Here is a 21,941-nt window from a genome sequence, read left to right as displayed (position 1 = left end):
AACCCGATTCTCTCAAAGCGGTGCAGCGCTTTATGGGGTTCATTAATTACTATCGCCAGTTCATTCCCCACTTCTCAACTTTGGTAGCTCCCTTGGTTGCCCTCACCAAGAAGGGTGCACATCCCAAGTTGTGGTCGGAGGAGGTCTCCAAGGATTTTCTCTCGATTAAGTCACACTTCGCTAGCCTCCCATCCTACATCGCCCAAATGTAGATAAGCCATTTCTTATGGAGGTGGATGCCTCATCCGTTGGTGTTGGAGCAGTCCTCTTCGAAAAGGATGCTCAAGGTCGGAAGCATCCTTGCTTCTTCTCTAAGACCTTTTCACCAGCGGAGAAGAATTATTCCATCGGGGACAGGGAGTTGCTAGCTATGAAGTTGGCTTTCTCAGAGTGGAGATATCTTCTGGAGGGAGCTCGCTTTCCCTTCCAGGTGTTCACAGACCACAAGAATTTGGTGTATTTACAGACAGCCCAGCGGATAAATTCTCGTCAGGCTAGATGGTCCCTGTTCTTCTCCCGGTTCCATTTCACTCTCCATTTTCTTTCCCTGGAGAAGAACGTTCATGCCGATGTTCTCTCTCGCTCTATAGTGTCATCAGAGGAGAAGAAGGAGGAGCCTCGGCTTATTGTCCCTTCAGAGAGCCTGAGAACTGTGGCTCCAGTTTTGCTAGAGTCTGTACCCCCAGGTAAGACTTTCGTTCCATCTAATTTGTGACCGGAGGTTCTCTCTTGGGCTCACTCGAGCAGGGTGGGTGGACATTTTGGGACCAAGAGGACATCTGAGCTCTTGGCGAGGACGTACTGGTTGCTGCATATGGCCCGTGACATCGAGGACTATATTCGGGCGTGTGTCTCCTGTGCCAAGAATCGCTCTCCTCGGCAATGGCCTGCTGGGCAACTTCACCCCCTGCCGGTGGCAGATGGGCCCTGGGAGATGGTCGGGATGGACTTTGTGGTAGACTTACCCAAGTCTCGTAGCTGTACAGTTATCTGGTTAGTCACTGACCATTTTTCCAAGATGGTGCACTTGGTTCCACTTCCACGGTTACCTTCTGCACGGGCTTTAGCGGCGTTGTTCGTCAAACATGTTTTCCATCTAGACGGCATGCCTGACAAAATAGTCAGTGACCGTGGTCGTCAGTTTGCGTCTCGGTTCTGGAGAGAACTCTGCCGTTTACTCAGCATTGAGCTGAATCTCTCTTCTGGATACCATCCCGAGATGAATGGGTTGGTATAGCGGGCCAACCAGACTCTGGTCACATACTTATGACATTTTGTCTCTGCCAGGCAGGATGACTGGGCATCTTTGCTACCTTGGGTGGAATTTGATTTGAACAACGCCATAGCCTACTCTATCAGGCAGACTCCTTTTCTCCTTAATTACAGCCAGCTTCCGCATGTTCCTGTGCTCATGCCTGTGTCATCCACCGATTCAAGGGTGGCAGACTGGGCGGTGGAGGCACGTGACACACAGGATGCCATCCAGGCTTCCAAGGAGCTCTGACCTTTGCTCCTGGAGTCTTAGTGTGGAACTCCGCCTGTAAAATCAGGCTGCAAGTTGAGTCCACTAAGTTTGCGCCTCGCTACATAGGCCCTTTCAAAGTTCTGGAACAGGTCAACCCTGTGGTCTACTGTTTGGCTATTCCTCTGCACCTTGGTATCACCAACACCTTTCACGTTTCTCTCTTAAAGCCTGTCTATTTTTCCCGGTTTTCCGAGTCATCTGCTGGGACATCGGGTTCATCCACGGATGAGTTTGAGGTGAATGCTATCATGGAGTGAAAGGTGGTATGTGGCAAGAAATATTATCAGGTGAACTGGAAGGGTCATGGCCCAGAGGACAGAACCTGGGAACCTATGGAGCACATTCAGGCTCCACTGCTCATTGATACCTTTGAGCGTAGCGAGGCCCAAGGAGGGGAGCCGTAGGAGGGGGTAATGTTAGGAGTCGAGTTCCGCCGCTGCACAGGGGGAATCTCGAGCCATGTCTGCTGCGGTCTCCCATTCTACATCAGCCACAATGGAGCCTGCTCAGCGGAGACGTTGGTCCCAGCATCTCACTCAGTCTGATACTCTGAAAATGCATACTACTGCCTTTCCAAGCTCTGCTGTTGTAGCCTGCACTGGTCAGCGATGAGCAGGCTTTTCTGGGTCTAAGTCCTGCTTTGCATACACTGAGCATGCCCAAGGTAAGACCTCTCATTGGAGGTCAGGGGTTACATGCTCAGCTACTGCAGCAGCTTTCATTGGTCCTCTAGGAAGGTCCTGAAGTTGCTCAGGTACTGTAGCAACTTCCGTTGGTTCCCTAGGAAGGTCCTGAAGCTGCTGCAGCTATAAAAGGTTTGCATGGCCGCACGGCCATGCGCTAGTATCATCTCATGTCATGAGTGTGTTATTTGTGTTCGTGCCTGTATGTGTGTATTCAGGGACTCGGCTGAAATAAGTCCCTAGAATACCAACACCTCTAGTGAGGAGTGTTTGTGTGCTTTTCTGGGTGCATGACCACTGACTGCCATCAGCTCAGCAATTAGCTGTGTTCCCCTGTGATGCTAACAGAGCACAGCATCTTATTTCTAGCGACTCTGTGGAGTTAACAGAGTTGGCTTATACCACCATATAGCGCCGCCATTTGCCAGCAGTAGGTTCCTTTCCTGCACGGTGGACCCCGAGTTGCGAACGCACCTATTTATACATATATATGTATATATATATCTATATATATAATTGTCTAAGGGTTTTTCCATCTGTCCATCTGTCTTTCTGTCTGTCTGTCTGTCCTGGAAATCCCGCGTCTCTGATTGGTCGAGGCCGCCAGGCCTCAACCAATCAGCGACGGGCACAGCGACAATTATGTCATAAAGGACGTAGAAATCCCACGTTTCTGATTCAGCGATGGGCACAGTATCGACGTAGATGTCATAATGGTTGCCATGGTGACGATGATGTCATAAATGTTGCCTCGACCAATCAGCGACGGCACAGTCTGCCGTGAATTCTGGAATCATCATTGTCCATATATTACGGGGACATGCATAGAATACCCGATGCGTTAGAATCGGACCACAATCTAGTATATATATGTATATATATATATATATATATATATATATATATATACTCGGTGCGTTCTGCCAACCCTAACAGTGTTTTTAAAAATTTTGAAAAATGAAAAACATATAAAATTTGAAGTTACCCACCTTTCGCCCCATTCAAAATAAAACAATAAAAAAATCAAACATATACATATTTGGTATTGCCACGTTCAGAATTGCCTGATCAATCAATAAAAAATGGAAAAACCTGAGCACTAAATAGTGTAGCGAGAAAAAAGTCAAGAATTATGTTTTTTTAGTCACCGCAACATTGCATTAAAATGAAATAAGGGGTGATAAAAAGATTGTATCCGCACCAATATTGTATCCCTAAAAACGTCAGCTCGTCCATGAAAAAAATAATCCCTCACTCAACCTGAGATCTAGAAAAATGGAGATGCTATGGGTATCGGAAAATGTCCCAATTTAATTTTTTTTTTACAAAGTTCGGAATTTTTTTCACCACTTAGATAAAAAAGAACGTAGACATGTTTGGTGCCTATGAGCTCATAATAACCTGGAGAATCAAAATGGCAGATCAGTTTAAGCATTTAGTGAACTGAACATAGTAAAAAAAAGCCAAACAAAAAACAAGTGTGGGATTGCACTTTTTTTGCAATTTCACAGCACTTGAATTATTTTTCCATTTTTCTTGTACACGTCATGGAAAAATCAATAGTGTCATTCAAAAGTACAACTCGCCCCACAAAAAATAGGCCCTGACACGGCCATAGTTACGGGAAAATAAAAATGTTATGGCTCTGGGAAGAAGGGGAGAGAAAAAACGAAAATGCAAAACAGAAAAAAGCTTGGTTAATAGTAAAGAGTTAAGAGGTTAATAGTAAAGAAACGCTTTGATCTTTTTTACTTGTGTTTTTTCACGCTCCACATAGAAGTCTATACAGAAAAAAAAACACCAACGCCACACAGTGCAAGAGCGTCTTTACACTCACAGAAGGCGGTAGTTTTCATGACACCACATTCACTTTGCTTAGTTATTGCGTTGTTTAGTATGGACATCTGTCTTACAGGCACCGAAAAGCAGGATGTCCTATAATAAAGCTACATAAAGATGAGAACGTTCTGGGTGCTACTACTATGAAAGAACAAAACAAAAATAAATAGGTCCCACTTAGAGATTAGCAGGACAAATATATAACATTGCACCAGCCCTGGCTAATCAAAAGCTTTATTCGGGACGACAAAATGTACTCTGCACTCTGCACTTTACAATACACGTCAATGGGAAAGCTCAAAAGATGCCTGGAAGATGCTTGGGTACCTTTTTGAGTGGTTTGCCAGCAGCTTTTAGCATTTCATTAAATTTTGAACAGGGAAAAACAACGCAAACATTGCAAAATATATGGAAAAATGCTCCACACAACCCCATAGGCAGCAAAAATTGCTAGGAAACAATCAAAATATGTAAGATAAGAGACTTCAGGACATAAAACGTCAATGTGTCCTGAAGCTTCCTCCTTTAGGAAAACTCAGTGTGTTCGCTTGACTTTGAAACACATCATGTGCACATATTCCAAGTAAATTCTGTAACTAAAGAAGTGCAATGAGAATTTGAAATATTTCTAAAAGCTGTATAACCTGAGCAATACAGTTTGAGTTTAGTATAAATTTTAAGTCACTTTTGAAAGGGTTTCTAATTTATAGGCACCATAAAGCCACTCCAGAAGTGAAAAAGTGCCTAAAATAATATATTGATCAAAATGTGAAAAACTGCTGCTAAACATATAACTTCATAACTACATAAAAGCTAAAAGAGGTTTTTCAAAAATAATGTAAACATAGACTAGACAGATGGTAAATGTAATCTTTTTTTTTACATTTTTTATTTGTTTCTATTAGGCCGCCGTCACACATGCGAGTTTTACGGACGTAAGAGCGCAGAATCTACGTCCGTAAAACTCGCAAAAAATACGGCACAATTATTCTCTATGCCCCTGCTCCTATTTGCCGTATTTTACTGATCAGTATTATACGGCTTTCTACGGCCGTACAAAATCGCAGCATGCTGCATTTGTCACCGTACTGCGCAAGAAATACGCCAATGAAAGTCTATGGAAGCGTGAAAAATACGGATTACACACGGACAAGCAGTGTGACTTGCGAGAAATACGCAGCGCTGTTAGAGAGAAAAGCCGGTAATTCAGTGCGGTGTACAGTAAAATCACACTGACAGCTTCCAGTCCAATAGATATAATAAATGTGTACACATAGAATAGGTATATATATATATATATGTCAGTGAGACGCATATATGTATATATATTAATATTTATTCCAGCGCTATACAGCTTGAAAGCCGGTAATTCAATTACCGGCTTTTTCTTTCTCCTTCATAAAACCCGACATGATTTGAGACATGGTTTACATACAGTAAACCATGTCTTCTCTCCATTTTTTTTGCAGATTCCACACTACTAATGTCAGTAGTGTGTATCTGCAAAATTTGGCCGTTCTAGCTCTTAAAATAAAGGGTTAACTGGCGGAAAAAATTGGCGTGGGCTCCCGCGCAATTTTCTCCGCCAGAGTAGTAAAGCCAGTGACTGAGGGCAGATATTAATAGCCTGGAGAGGGTCCACGGTTATTGGCCCCCCCCTGGCTAAAAATATCTGCCCCCAGCCACCCCAGAACAGGCACATCTGGAAGATGCGCCTATTCTGGCACTTGGCCACTCTCTTCCCATTCCCGTGTAGCGGTGGGATATGGGGTAATGAAGGGTTAATGCCACCTTGCTATTGTAAGGTGACATTAAGCCAGATTAATAATGGAGAGGCGTCAATTATGACACCTATCCATTATTAATCCAATTGTAGTGAAGGGTTAAATAAAACACAAACACATTCTTTAAAATTATTTTAATGAAATAAAAACAATGGTTGTTGTAGTATTTTATTCAACGCCCAATCCAGTCACTGAAGACCCTCGTTCTGTGAGTAAAGAAACATAATAAACCAACAATATACTTACCCTCCGCAGATCTGTAACGTCCAACGATGTAAATCCTTCTGAAGGGGTTAAAACATTTTGCAGCAAGGAGCTGTGCTAATGCAGGCTGCTCCTCGCTGCAAAACCCCAGGGAATGAGGCTAAAAATAGATCAATGATCTATATTTAGCATCATTTGCGGTGAGGCGCCCTCTGCTGGCTGTTCATAGATCGTGGGAAATTACCTAGAAAGCCAGGGAGCCAGGGAGCTTTCTAGGTGGCATTAACCCTTCATTACCCCATATCCCACCGCTACACGGGAATGGGAAGAGAGTGGCCAAGTGCCAGAATAGGCGCATCTTCCAGATGTGCCTGTTCTGGGGTGGCTGGGGGCAGATATTTTTAGCCAGGGGGGGGCCAATAACCGTGGACCCTCTCCAGGCTATTAATATCTGCCCTCAGTCACTGGCTTTACTACTCTGGCGGAGAAAATTGCGCGGGAGCCCACGCCAATTTTTTCCGCCAGTTAACCCTTTATTTTAAGAGCTAGAACGGCCAAATTTTGCAGATACACACTACTGACATTAGTAGTGTGGAATCTGCAAAAAAAATGGAAAGAAGACATGGTTTACTGTATGTAAACCATGTCTCAAATCATGTCGGGTTTTATGAAGGAGAAAGAAAAAGCCGGTAATTGAATTACCGGCTTTCAAGCTGTATAGCGCTGGAATAAGTATTAATATATATACATATATGTGTCTACTGACATATATATATATATATATATATATATTCTTTTCTTTTTGGGACACATGGATCACTTCTATAGCGGTATGTTGGTTTTGCAAGCCTGCGAGAAAACCACGCAGTACGGATGCCATACGGATTACATACGGAGGATGCCATGCGCAAAAAACGCTGACACAGCCTGCCTACGGAGGAGCAACGGACCATTTTTTTGGGGACTTTTCAGCGTATTACGGCCGTAATATACGGACCGTATTGTTTTACGCTGTGTGTGACGCCGGCCTTAGTGTGGTATTTCACTTTTGACACTGAAAAGTAATTCCCACATGAATATAACATGTCAGACTGAAAATATTAAGCTACATCTTTTAGATCAAAACTTTCTGCAGAGCTGCGGGGGGGGGGGGGGGGAGGGGCAGGATCTGGCTGCCAGACACAGCTAGACTCCCTGCAGAGAAGGCAGACATGATTTATTATCATGTCTACATTCTTGATTGCTGTATACAAAGCACTGAACAAGTAATGTATATACAGATTACAAAGCACTGACCGCGCTTCTTCACATGAGCCCAGAGATCATGTGAGCTCTGTGTTCGGAGAGAAAAGGTGCTGGGTTTTAAGAAACTCAGACATTTCTGCTGTGCATTAAAGACACTTATTTTCTCCTGTAACTATTGCTATTATACCAGCCATAGTTAAAGGGGAAATTTAAGGTAAAAAAAAAAACGCATTAAAATGTGGACTTATGAGACCTGATGTGGGGGCATAGTGTGTAAAATAAATGAAAAAAAAAAAGCATGATAAAAAAAAAATACATACGGTAAATAAATATAACAAAATTAAAACACAAGCAAAAGACACTGGTTTGATCTGCTCTCATTGTTTTTGTTTTTCAGACCTTTTAGAAACAGGAATGTACACACTCTGCATTCGGTATATGGAAAATAAATGAAAAAGATGAAGTATTTGATAAAAGTAAAAAAGCGTAATAGCCTCTTACCTTAAAAATTACATTTCAACACATAAACGTAATGCATTTTAGATTTGAATTGATTTAATATAATCTTGGAAATTGCACTCTAAAGTAGGTTCAGGTTAAATATACACTGGGAAAGTGCTAAGTTATGAAGGCAAAATGCCTAAAAGTGAAAACAAGCTGTAATTACGCAAAGTGGAATAGTTTGTGATAATGGATCGTAGCATCGCGAGAAATGTTCCACAAGGCAAATTTGTAAAGTATTTCAGGATAGCAATAAAAAATGTAAGCTCTTTATTAGGCTATCTGGTTGGGGCCACATATAGCATTTTGAAGTGTTTTTTCATGCTTTTTTGATAGGTGTTAGGTTAAAGTCTATAATGAAACATGAAAATACATACAAGAGTGAAAGGATATTTACAAAGGAAAAAAATACTCACAAATTGCACAAAAGGTTTACATAAATGTCATGCAGCAGATTTGTGTTCTAGTTATTTTTGTGACCCAAAAGACAGTTTTGAATTGTCTACAAATACAGATTTGGCTAGGAAGAGTCGAAATCATTTCAGATTTATCTATAGTGCACAATATTATTATTGTGCGACATAATAGTGTAAAATAAAGCAACACAGAGCTGGCATAATAACAGGAAAGTGTCTGACTTTTGAAGCAATATCCAACAAATTTATTGCAGAATATCACTGTGATTGCTATGCTCATCATCTTCTTTGGGTTATGCCTCTCTTCTCTGGTATAAAGCTGGGATAATAAATTTCCCCTATAATGTTTTGCTTTTGTTTATTTTTTATAGCAGATTTTTGAGGTCTTTGAAGTTTTTATTCAACATGCTTTGGGTATATATTTTTCGAGTGTTTTCTACATAGTCATTTTCTTTAACCCCTTCATGACCCAGCCTATTTTGACCTTAAAGACCTTGCCGTTTTTTGCAATTCTGACCAGTGTCCCTTTATGAGGTAATAACTCAGGAACGCTTCAACGGATCCTAGCGGTTCTGAGATTGTTTTTTCGTGACATATTGGGCTTCATGTTAGTGGTAAATTTAGGTCAATAAATTCTGCGTTTATTTGTGATAAAAACGGAAATTTGGCGAAAATTTTGAAAATTTTGCAATTTTCACATTTTGAATTTTTATTCTGTTAAACCAGAGAGATATGTGACACAAAATAGTTAATAAATAACATTTCCCACATGTTTACTTTACATCAGCACAATTTTGGAAACAAAATTTTTTTTTGTTAGGAAGTTATAAGGGTTAAAATTTGACCAGCGATTTGTCATTTTTACAACGAAATTTACAAAACCATTTTTTTTAGGGACCACCTCACATTTGAAGTCAGTTTGAGGGGTCTATATGGCTGAAAATACCCAAAAGTGACACCATTCTAAAAACTGCACCCCTCAAGGTACTCAAAACCACATTCAAGAAGTTTATTAACCCTTCAGGTGCTTCACAGCAGCAGAAGCAACATGGAAGGAAAAAATGAACATTTAACTTTTTAGTCACAAAAATTATCTTTTAGCAACAATTTTTTTATTTTCCCAATGGTAAAAGGAGAAACTGAACCACGAAAGTTGTTGTCCAATTTGTCCTGAGTACGCTGATACCTCATATGTGGGGGTAAACCACTGTTTGGGCGCACGGCAGGGCTTGGAAGGGAAGGAGCGCCATTTGACTTTTTGAATCAAAAATTGGCTCCACTCTTTAGCGGACACCATGTCATGTTTGGAAAGCCCCCGTGTGCCTAAAAATTGGAGCTCCCCCACAAGTGACCCCATTTTGGAAACTAGACATCTCAAGGAACTTATCTAGATGCATAGTGAGCACTTTGAACCCCCAGGTGCTTCACAAATTGATCCGTAAAAATGAAAAAGTACTTTTTTTTCACAAAAAAATTCTTTTAGCCTCAATTTTTTCATTTTCACATGGGCAACAGGATAAAATGGATCCTAAAATGTGTTGGGCAATTTCTCCTGAGTACACCAATACCTCACATATGGGGGTAAACCACTGTTTGGGCACATGGTAAGGCTCGGAAGGGAAGGAGCGCCATTTGACTTTTTGAATGAAAAATTATTTCCATCGTTAGCGGACACCATGTCACGTTTGGATAGCTCCTGTGTGCCTAAACATTGGCGCTCCCCCACAAGTGACCCCATTTTGGAAACTAGACCCCCCAAGGAACTTATTTAGATGCTTAGTGAGCACTTTAAACCCTCAGGTGCTTCACAAATTGATCTGTAAAAATGAAAAAGTACTTTTTTTTCACAAAAAAATTATTTTCGCCTCAATTTTTTCATTTTCACATGGGCAGTAGGATAAAATGGATCATAAAATTTGTTGGGCAATTTCTCCCGAGTACGCCGATACCTCATATGTGGGGGTAAACCACTGTTTGGGCACTCGGCAGGGCTCGGAAGGGAAGGCGCGCCATTTGACTTTTTGAATGGAAAATTAGCTCCAATTGTTAGCGGACACCATGTCGCGTTTGGAGAGCCCCTGTGTGCCTAAACATTGGAGCTCCCCCACAAGTGACCCCATCTTGGAAACTAGACCCCCCAAGGAACTTATCTAGATGCATATTGAGCACTTTAAACCCCCAGGTGCTTCACAGAAGTTTATAACGCAGAGCCATGAAAATGAAAAATAATTTTTCTTTCCTCAAAAATGATTTTTTAGCCTGGAATTTCCTATTTTGCCAAGGATAATAGGAGAAATTGGACCCCAAATATTGTTGTCCAGTTTGTCCTGAGTATGCTGATACCCCATATGAGGGGGTAAACCACTGTTTGGGCGCACGGCAGGGCTCGGAAGGGATGGCACGCCATTTGGCTTTTTAAATGGAAAATTAGCTCCAATCATTAGCGGACACCATGTCACGTTTGGAGAGCCCCTGTGTGCCTAAACATTGGAGATCCCCCAGAAATGACACCATTTTGGAAACTAGACCCCCAAAGGAACTAATCTAGATGTGTGGTGAGGACTTTGAACCCCCAAGTGCGTCACAGAAGTTTATAACGCAGAGCCATGAAAATAAAATAAAAAAATTATTTTCTCAAAAATGATCTTTTAGCCTGCAATTTTTTATTTTCCCAAGGGTAACAGGAGAAATTTGACCCCAAAAGTTGTTGTCCAGTTTCTCCTGAGTACGCTGATACCCCATATGTGGGGGTAAATCACTGTTTGGGCACATGCCGGGGCTCGGAAGTGAAGTAGTGACGTTTTGAAATGCAGACTTTGATGGAATGCTCTGTGGGCGTCACGTTGCGTTTGCAGAGCCCCTGATGTGGCTTAACAGTAGAAACCCCCCACAAGTGACCCCATTTTGGAAACTAGACCCCCAAAGGAACTTATCTAGATGTGTGGTGAGCACTTTGAACCCCCAAGTGCTTCATAGAAGTTTATAATGCAGAGCCGTGAAAATAATAAATACGTTTTCTTTCCTCAAAAATAATTATTTAGCCCAGAATTTTTTATTTTCCCAAGGGTTACAGAAGAAATTGGACCCCAAAAGTTGTTGTCCAGTTTCTCCTGAGTACGCTGATACCCCATATGTGGGGGTAAACCACTGTTTGGGCACATGCCGAGGCTCGGAAGTGAAGTAGTGACGTTTTGAAATGCAGACTTTGATGGAATGCTCTGTGGGCGTCACGTTGCGTTTGCAGAGCCCCTGATGTGGCTTAACAGTAGAAACCCCCCACAAGTGACCCCATTTTGGAAACTAGACCCCGAAAGGAACTTATCTAGATGTGTGGTGAGCACTTTGAACCCCCAAGCGCTTCATAGAAGTTTATAATGCAGAGCCGTGAAAATAATAAATACGTTTTCTTTCCTCAAAAAAAATTATTTAGCCCAGAATTTTTTATTTTCCCAAGGGTTACAGGAGAAATTGGACCACAAAAGTTGTTGTCCAGTTTCTCCTGAATACGCTGATACCCCATGAGTGGGGGTAAACCACTGTTTGGGCACACGTCGGGGCTCAGAAGGGAAGTAGTGACTTTTGAAATGCAGACTTTGATGGAATGGTCTACGGGTGTCACGTTGCGTTTGCAGAGCCCCTGGTGTGCCTAAACAGTAGAAACCCCCACAAGTGACCCCATTTTAGAAACTAGACCCCCCAAGGAACTTATCTAGATATGTGGTGAGCACTTTGAACCCCCAAGTGCTTCACAGACGTTTACAACGCAGAGCCGTGAAAATAAAAAATCATTTTTCTTTCCTCAAAAATTATGTTTTAGCAAGCATTTTTTTAGATTCACAAGGGTAACAGGAGAAATTGGACCCCAGTAATTGTTGCGCAGTTTGTCCTGAGTATGCTGGTACCCCATATGTGGGGGTAAACCACTGTTTGGGCACACGTCGGGGCTCAGAAGTGAGGGAGCACCATTTGACTTTTTGAATACGAGATTGGCTGGAATCAATGGTGGCGCCATGTTGCGTTTGGAGACCCCTGATGTGCCTAAACAGTGGTAACCCCTCAATTCTACCTCCAACACTAACCCCCCCACACCCCTAACCCTAATCCCAACTGTAGCCATAACCCTAATCACAACCCTAACCGCAACACACCCCTAACCACAACCCTAACCCCAACACACCCCTAACCCTAACCACAACCCTAATTCCAACCCTAACCCTAAGGCTATGTGCCCACGTTGCGGATTCGTGTGAGATATTTCCGCACCATTTTTGAAAAATCCGCGGGTAAAAGGCACTGCGTTTTACCTGCGGATTTTCTGCGGATTTCCAGTGTTTTTTGTGCGGATTTCACCTGCGGATTCCTATTGAGGAACAGGTGTAAAACGCTGCGGAATCCGCACAAAGAATTGACATGCTGCGGAAAATACAACGCAGCGTTTCCGCGCGGTATTTTCCGCACCATGGGCACAGCGGATTTGGTTTTTCATATGTTTACATGGTACTGTAAACCTGATGGAACACTGCTGCGGATCCGCAGCCAAATCCGCACCGTGTGCACATAGCCTAATTCTAAAGGTATGTGCACACGCTGCGGAAAACGCTGCGGATCCGCAGCAGTTTCCCATGAGTTTACAGTTCAATGTAAACCTACGGGAAACAAAAATCGCTGTACACATGCTGCGGAAAAACTGCACGGAAACGCAGCGGTTTACATTCCGCAGCATGTCACTTCTTTTGTGCGGATTCCGCAGCGGTTTTACAACTGCTCCAATAGAAAATCGCAGTTGTAAAACCGCAGTGAAATGCGCAGAAAAAAACGCGGTAAATCCGCCATAAATCCGCAGCGGTTTAGCACTGCGGATTTATCAAATCCGCAGCGGAAAAATCCGCAGAGGACCAGAATACGTGTGCACATACCGAAACCCTAACCCTAACCCTAGCCCTAACCCTAGCCCTAACCCTACCCCTACCCCTAGCCCTAACCCTACCCCTAACCCTACCCCTAACCCTACCCCTAACCCTAACCCTACCCCTAACCCTACCCCTAACCCTAACCCTACCCCTAACCCTAACCCTATTCTAACATTAGTGGAAAAAAAAAATTTATTTTTTTATTGTCCCTACCTATGGGCGTGACAAAGGGGGGGGGTCATTTATTATTTTTTTTATTTTGATCACTGAGATAGATTATATCTCAGTGATCAAAATGCACTTTGGAACAAATCTGCCGGCCGGCAGATTCGGCGGGCGCACTGCACATGCGCCCGCCATTTTGGAAGATGGCGGCGCCCAGGGAGAAGACGGACGGGACCCCGGCTGGATCGGTAAGTATGATGGGGTGGGGGGGACCACGGGGGGGGGGATCTGAGCACGGGGGGGGGATCTGAGCACGGGGGGGGAATCGGAGCGCGGGAGGGGTGGAACGGAGCACGGGGGGGCTGGAATGGAGCACGGGGGGGTGGAACGGAGCACGGGGGGGTGGAACGGAGCACTGGGGGGTGTGGATCGGAGTGCAGGGGGGTGATTGGAGCACGGGGGGGTGATTGGAGCGCGGGGGGAGCGGACAAGAGCACGGGGGGGAGCGGAGCACTGGACGGAGGGGAGCCGGAGCAGTGTACCGGCCAGATCGGGGGGCTGCGGGGGCGATCGGTGGGGTGGGGTGGGGGCACATTAGTATTTCCAGCCATGGCCGATGATATTTCAGCATCGGCCATGGCTGGATTGTAATATTTCACCCGTTATAATAGGTGAAATATTACAAATCGCTCTGATTGGCAGTTTCACTTTCAACAGCCAATCAGAGCGATCGTAGCCACGAGGGGGTGAAGCCACCCCCCCTGGGCTAAACTACCACTCCCCCTGTCCCTGCAGATCGGGTGAAATGGGAGTTAACCCTTTCAACCGGCCTGCAGGGACGCGATCTTTCCATGACGCCGCATAGGCGTCATGGGTCGGAATGGCACCGACTTTCATGACGCCTACGTGGCGTCATGGGTCGGGAAGGGGTTAAAAATACTTTTAAAAATGCATGTTCATTTATGAAACATTTCCAAGAACTTAAATTAAATGCCATAAACCTTTTACGTAAGATTACAAAAGCATAACAATCTTTATTGCATATTTATCAATACTGTATAATTGTTAGAAATTGTAAACTTAGACCATACAATCTTAAAATGCTCAACATTTAAATAAGTGGCTCATTCTGTATGTCGTTTTTTATTTTGTTTACAAATCATGACTTAATATGTGCTAGAAATGTATACTACAAATTTGAAGCAATTTTGGCATATAATATCATACTTTAAGCAAAAACCCCTTTTTAGATAAGCCAAAACCTTTTCAGCTGACTCATAAATAGTGTTGAGCATTCCAATACCGCAAGTATCGGGTATCGGCCGATATTTGCAGTATCGGAATTCCGATACCGAGTTCCGATATTTTTGTGATATCGGGAATCGGTATCGGGATTAAGATTCATGTGTAAAATAAAGAATAAAAATAAAAAATATTGATATACTTACCCTCGGACGCGCCCTGGTTGTCACCACTGCAACCGCCATGCTTCCGTTCCTAAGAATGAGCGCGTTAAGGACTTTCGATGATGTCGCGGCTTGTGATTGGTCGCTGAGCGGTCATGTGACCGCTCACGCGACCAATCACAAGCCGCGACGTCATCAAAGGTCATTAACGCGCTCATTCCTAAGAATATGGATCCCAGGGCCTGAAGGAGAGTTTCCTCTCCTTCAGACCCTGGGAACCATAGAGGATACCTTCTGATATTTGTGTCCCATTGACTTGTATTGGTATCGGATATCGATATCGGCGATATCCGATATTTTTCGGATAACGGCCGATACCATCCGATACCGATACTTTCAAATATCGGACGGTATCGCTCAACACTACTCATAAAGAGTGTCTAAAAGATATAGTAAATAAGATGCAAGTCTTAAAAAGAAAGGTGATTTAGTCACAAATAATGCTAGAATTCTGGACCATCTATTTTTATAAATATTCCCCTGTGTGTGAAAAGGTGTTTGATTAGTTTCTCCTTACAAAGCTAATTGAGTTGAGCAGATTATTTGAAATTCAAATTCACCAAGTTTTCAAAATAAAAGTTATTTTGTGCAAAATTAATTTATTTGAAATTACAATACTACAAAGCTTATAACTGCCCGAAAAAGACATGAATAAAACTATAAGGATTCCTACAACTGTATTGAACCCATTTTGAGCTCAATTTATCTGCTAGGGAAAACAGATGGTAACCAACAGCTTATTTAGCCACACTGCAGTATGAGACTTTTTAGGTTACTAAAATTGTAAAAATAGTAAAAAATTATCCCTTTTTGTAGCAGATGCCTGCATTACTGGTGTTTTTCCATGATGTAGGACAGGATAGATGGATTCAAAGTAAAAAGTTAAGTCTTAACTAGACAACATGTTTCAAAGTTTGATTTCTTTCCCAGGTGTATACTGGAGGTGGGGAGCAGAAAAATGCACTATGGTCTTACCTACAATAAAAATTTAGTAAAACAGTAGATTGTGTTAACCTGGTGAAGTTGTGATGACACAACAATGAAAAAGTATGAATAACCAGCTGCTGCAGATCCACAGTTGGGAGTCTATGGGAAGGACTTCCACGAGATACTGAATACTGAATAGGAATCACCATGGTTTAACCCCTTAATGACCGCCGATACGCCTTTTAATGGTGGTAGTTAGTTATGATTACTTAAACCACAGTGCAGTTAATTAATGGTGCTGTCAAAAAAGTGTATAGCGCCGCCCAGAGTCAGATTTTCTCTGGTGTCTCGGCTACCGGGGGAAGCCGAGACCCCAGAAAACATGATTTGAGTCATTTTTTACTGAACATGGGGTTACGATCGCAGTTATTAACCATATAACAGCGACCGCAAAAAAAAGGCAGATTTGCCATTTAATTTCCCTCTCTTCTGATGTGATCTCACATCAGAGGAGAGAGAAATAGGGTCCCCTGATTCCCCCGGTACCTTCCAGTGTCGCTGGACCCTAATGCATCCCCATAAGGCCACTGGCATCTTTTCCCAGGAGGAAAATGGTGGGTGCATGCGTAGTACGCCCGTCGAGATCTGCCGGTCAGCATCTGGCAATAATGGGAGATTTCTCTTTTTGGTTCATTTTGATTACTGCGATAGACCCTATCACAGTGATCAAAATAAAAAAGTAAATAACCCCCCCTTTATCACCCCCTTAGTTAGGGAAAAATAGTGAAATACAAAATATATATTTATTTATATTTTTCCATTAGGGTTAGAGTTGGGCTAAAGTTAGGAGTAGGGTTAGAGCAATTGTTAGGGTTAGAGTAAGGGTTAGGGTTGGGATAAGGGTTAGGGGTGTGTTAGGGTTTGGTTTGTGGTTAGGGTTATGGTTAGGGTTGGGATTAGGGTTAAAGGTGTGTTAGGGTTAGGTTTGTGGTTAGGGTTATGGTTAGGGTTGAGAATAGGGTTAGGGGTTTGTAGGGGTTAGGGTTGTGGTTATGGTTAGGGTTGGGATTAGGGTTGTGGTTAGAGTGGTGATTAGGGTTAGGGGTGTGTTGGGGTTTGGGTTGTGCTTATGGTTAGGGTTGGGATTAGGGTTAGGGGTGTGTTGGGGTTAGGCTTGGAGTTAGAATTTGGGGTTTCCACTGTTTAGATACATCAGGGGGTATCCAAATGCGACATGGCACCACCCTTGATTCCAGCCAATTTTGTGTTCAAATAGTCAAATGGTGCTCCCTCCCTTCTGAGACCTGCCATGCACCCAAACAGTGGCTTTTGCCCATATATGAGGTATCGGCGTACTCAGAAGAAATTTCTCAACAAATTTTGTGGTCAATTGTCTCCTGATACCCTTGTGAAAATAAAAAAATTGTTTCTAAATTAATTTTTTTGTGAAAAAAGTAAAATGTTCATTTTTTTTCCTTTAACATTGCTTTATTTCTCGTAAAACACCTGAAGGCTTAATAAACTTTTTGAATTTGGTTTTGTGCACCTTGAGGGGTGCAGTTTGTAGAATGGTGTCACTTTGGGTATTTTCTGTTATATTGACCCCCAAACTCACTTCAAATGTGAGGTTGTCCCTAAAAAATGGTTTTGTAAATTTCGTTGTGAAAATGAGAAATCGTTGGTCAACTTTTAACCCTTATAACTTCCTAACAAAAAAATGTTGGCACCAAAATTGTGCTGATATAAAGTAGACATGTGGAAAATTTTATTTATTAAGTATTTTGGGTGACATCTTTCTGATTTAAGGGCAAAAACATTCAAAGTTTGAAAATTGCAAATTTTTTGCCATATCTCATTATTTCATAAATAAACACAAGTCATATCAAAGAAATTTTACCACTAACATGAAGTACAATATGTCACAACAAAGCAAGAATCTCAGAATCAGCGGAAGCCATTAAAGTATTCCAGAGTTATAACCATATAAAGTGCAGAAGAATGTTCCTTTATTACTACACATGACGCAAGTTTATTATGTGTCTTATTAAGTAGTTTGATGCTTTTTTGCTTCTTTATACTGTATTTATGCTGCATTTAATATTGACTAAAATACACCAGATTGTGCATTATCTTGGATCCTTTCCATTTATATATGTTTTTTTCTGAGATGAGGATTGAATACATTGATTGTGTTTGCCATATCCTCAGGTTTGTTCTCTACAAGCATGCTTGTCTCTGATATCTGATCATGTTTTGAACAGGGGAAAAATACTGTAGCAGAAGAAACAGTCCCATTATTAAATTGAAACTTGGTATACTAGAAACTTATTGGGGTTCGAATGCACCTACAGATTGGCCTTCTTAACAGGACCCAATGGGGTAATGCCAGTAAGCCCTGCTTGCCTTGATAAGCAACTGGATCGCTAAATTTTAGGTTACACACCCACACACTCTTTTACATTTTGCTTGCAACCATTTGCACATCACTCACGTGCATATATCAGTTTTTTTATTAATGAGTCAATAAGTTAATGTTACATGTCAAGTTCCCGCCACTGCACGGGGGAATCTCGAACCACCTCCACTGCGGTCTCTCATTCTCCTCCAGCTGCAGTGGAGCCAGCTCAGCAGAGACGTCTGTCCCAGCACCTAGCTCAGGCAGATACTGGGCATTTGGTTACTGCTGCTCTTCCAGGTTCAGCCATGATAACCAGATCTGATCAGCGGCGAGCAGGCGCTCCTGGGACTAAGTCCTGCTTTTCCACTCCTGAGCATGCCCAAGGGAAATCCAAGGAAAAGAAAAAAACATAAATGCACTCACCGGTCTCTTGTGCGATAGTCCTTTATTCAGAACATGTGCCGGCACACTTGGGGAGAACGTGGACAAAAGACGATGGCCGTTTCACGCTGCCACGCTTCTACGGGTCTCAATGGGACCTCTCATTGGAGGTCAAGGGTCACATATCCAGGTCTTGTAGCAGTTCCTATTGGATCACTAGGAAGGTCCTTGAGAGCTACAGCTATAAAAGATTTGCATGGCCGCACGGCTATGCGCTAGTATAAACCTGTTATCGTGTGTGTGGATGTATGCCTGTTCTGGTGAATGCTCCTTGATCATTCCCATTCTTAGTAATGTTGAATGTCCACGAATGTTGGAGCTATCTAGCGCCTGACAGTGCTATTCTAAACACTAGAGCACGATCCTTACTGCGTCAAACCAATGGCGTCCGCCAGAGTGGCGCTGTGCGCACTCTGTGCAGTAATCTTTTATTTATCCTGACAACCGGTCAGTGTAGGGTGGGAACTCCCACTTGATCTCAGCATCTGACTCAGGGCGTCCTCAGGCACGAGCTCAAAACCCACCGAGGGTCAGAGCGAGATCAATCACCATCTTAGTGGGGGTGAATCTCAGAGATCCCACCAGCATCCATCTGCTGCATCCTGTGACAGCTAACAGGGCACACTGTTTCCTCTGGTTCCCTGCGACTGTGTGAAGCAACAAAGTTTGCATCAGTTTCATACTGAGTGACTTTACCCGTGTTAATTCTGGCATAGTACCGCCATATAATGCCGCCATTACTTTGCAGCAGATTCCATCTCTGCACGGTGGACCCCGGGCTGCGAACGCACCTTATTACCATCTCTACATTTATTCGGTGTGTTCCGCCACCCCTAACAGTATACTAGCGCCAGGGTCTTGGTAGTAATGGCGGATGATCCACGTCTTCAACGGTACATCCAGCAGCTGGAGGGTAGGTTGGCGGCTCTTGAGCACACAACCTTGGCTGTGGATGTTACCACAGTCGCTGTTCAGGCTGCTAGCGTAGCTGCAGCCAGTTTGTCCACTGCCACCCCTGCTCCAATATTATCACGTCTCCCATTGCCAGACAACTTTGCTGGTGACAGTAAGCTGTGTCGGTGAGCCAGTGTGCTATACATCTAAAGCTCCTGGCTGCATGTTTTCCCATGGAACAGGCTAAAGTGGGATTTATCATATCCATTCTGTTGGGCAGGGCGTTGGAGCATGACGATCATGTGGGGCAGAGTGCTCCTCGCTTCCTGGTCTCCCTGAAACAGGTCTTTATGGGACCTCGAGTCACCCATGATACGGCTCTCCAACTTCTGGCATTGACACAGGGCTCGTCTATGGTCAGTCATTTTGCCATCCACTTTCAGACTTTGGCATCTAAGCTGTAGTAGGCAGATAAAGTCCTTATCCCTGCGTCCTGGAAGGGACTGGCTGACCATGTGAAGGACGCCTTGGCCACTAGTGAGATTTCTGCCACACTGGAAGAGCTTATAACTATATCCACCCGCATCGACCTTCAATTTAACGAATGAAGTTTGGAGCGAATCCAGTGTAGGCAGAGGTTTCGGTTGGCTCATTCTTTTGCCAGGCCTCTGGAATCTCCGGTTCAGGCGTCCGAGCCACATGAGGCCGCGGAGCTTTCTGGAGCGGGACCTAAGTCCCGGGCCGCTTGAATACTCATGGTCTGTAATGTCTGCCAGCAGTCAGGACATTAATGTCATGAAATGTCCCCAGCGGCTGAGAAAATGACCGTGTCTAGTAACCGTTGGAGGAGGTTCACTAGACACAGCGGCATTTTCCTCCAAACTGTCCTTCAAAGGGACAATCACCTTAGGCACATTCACTCTTACAGTCGAGCTTTGTGTGGATTCCGGGGCGGAGGGGAATTTATGTCCTCTGCCTTCACCAAATGTCACGGAATACCACTGGTGATGCCCTCACAAATAACACACCAGACCATCCCATTTACGTTATCTGTGTCTCAATCCCATCAGGAGATTATCTCTCTTCTTGTCAGGAAATAGATGAGATCCTGCTTGGGATGCCCTGGCTACATTACCACTCCCCACTTATAGAGTGGTCCTCAGGGAGAATTTTGTGATGGAGTGAATCTTGCGAGGGCAGATGTCTGAGGGAGTGCGTTCAGGTTGCCACTACAGAGGTACCCGCAGATCTTTTCTCTCTCCCCAAGTGCTATTGGTCCTATGCAGATGTGTCCTCCAAGAGGGCTGTGGAGACCCTTCCGCCTCACCCCCCTATGACTGACCTATTGATCTCTTGTCTGGGGCAGAGTATCCTCGGGATCGGGTCTATCCCCTGTCTCTCCCGGAGACAGAGGCAATGTCACATCATCCAGGAGAATTTGGCAAGAGGGTTCATTAGGAAGTCAGTGTCACCTGCAGGGGCAAGGGTTCTTCTTTGTGCAGAAGAAGAATGGAGAACTACGTCCATGCATAGACTACAGGGGTCTTAACGCCATCACTATTAAGAATAAGTACCCTTTGCCCCGATAACTGAGCTCTTCGATAGGCTACGGGGAGCAACGGTATTTATTAAACTAGATCTGCGGGGTGCTTACAACCTGATTCACATGCGTGAAGGGGACGAATGGAAGACGGCTTTTAACACCAGGGATGGGCACTATGAATACCTGGTGATGCCCTTCGGGCTCTGTAATGCCCCAGCCGTTTTCCAAGAGTTTGTGAACGATATCTTCCAGATATGCTCTCCAACTCGTGGGAAGTCTATCTGGCTAATATTCTCTTCTACTCTCCAGATTAAAGGTACCTTCACACATAACGATTTCGTTAACGATATCGTTGCTTTTTGTGACGTAGCAACAATATCGTTAACTAAATCGTTATGCGTGACAGCGACCAACGATCAGGCCCCTGCTGGGAGATCATTGGTCGCTGGGAATGATCAGGACCTTTTTTTTGGTTGCTGATCACCCGCTGACATCGCTGAATCGGAGTGTGTGATGCCGATCCAGCGATATCTTCACTGGTAACCAGGGTAAACATCGGGTTACTAAGCGCAGGGCCGTGCTTAGTAACCCGATGTTTACCCTAATTACCCGGGGACTTCGGCATCGTTGGTCGCTGGAGAGCTGTCTGTGTGACAGCTCTCCAGCGACCACACAATGACCAAAACAGCGACGCTGCAGCGATCGGCATCGTTGTCTATATCGCTGCAGCATCGCTAAATGTGACGGTACCTTTAGATTCTCACTGGAGAGATGTTTGCAAAGTCTTCAACCTCCTACGGGCAAACTCCCTCTATGCCAAGTTAAAGAAGTGTGTGTTTGAGCAGAAGTCCTTACCTTTCCTTGGCTATATCATCTCCGCCAAGGGATTGGCTATGGATCCTGCCAACCTACAGGCTTTGATGGACTGTCAGGAACCCCATTCTCTCAAAGCGGTGCAGCACTTTATGGGGTTCATTAACTATTAATGCCAGTTCATTCC

This window comes from Ranitomeya imitator, chromosome 7 (genome assembly GCF_032444005.1).
Source record: "Ranitomeya imitator isolate aRanImi1 chromosome 7, aRanImi1.pri, whole genome shotgun sequence".
NCBI lineage: Eukaryota > Metazoa > Chordata > Amphibia > Anura > Dendrobatidae > Ranitomeya > Ranitomeya imitator.
The sequence above is the reverse complement of the archived record's forward strand: the minus strand, read 5'-3'. Positions refer to the sequence as shown.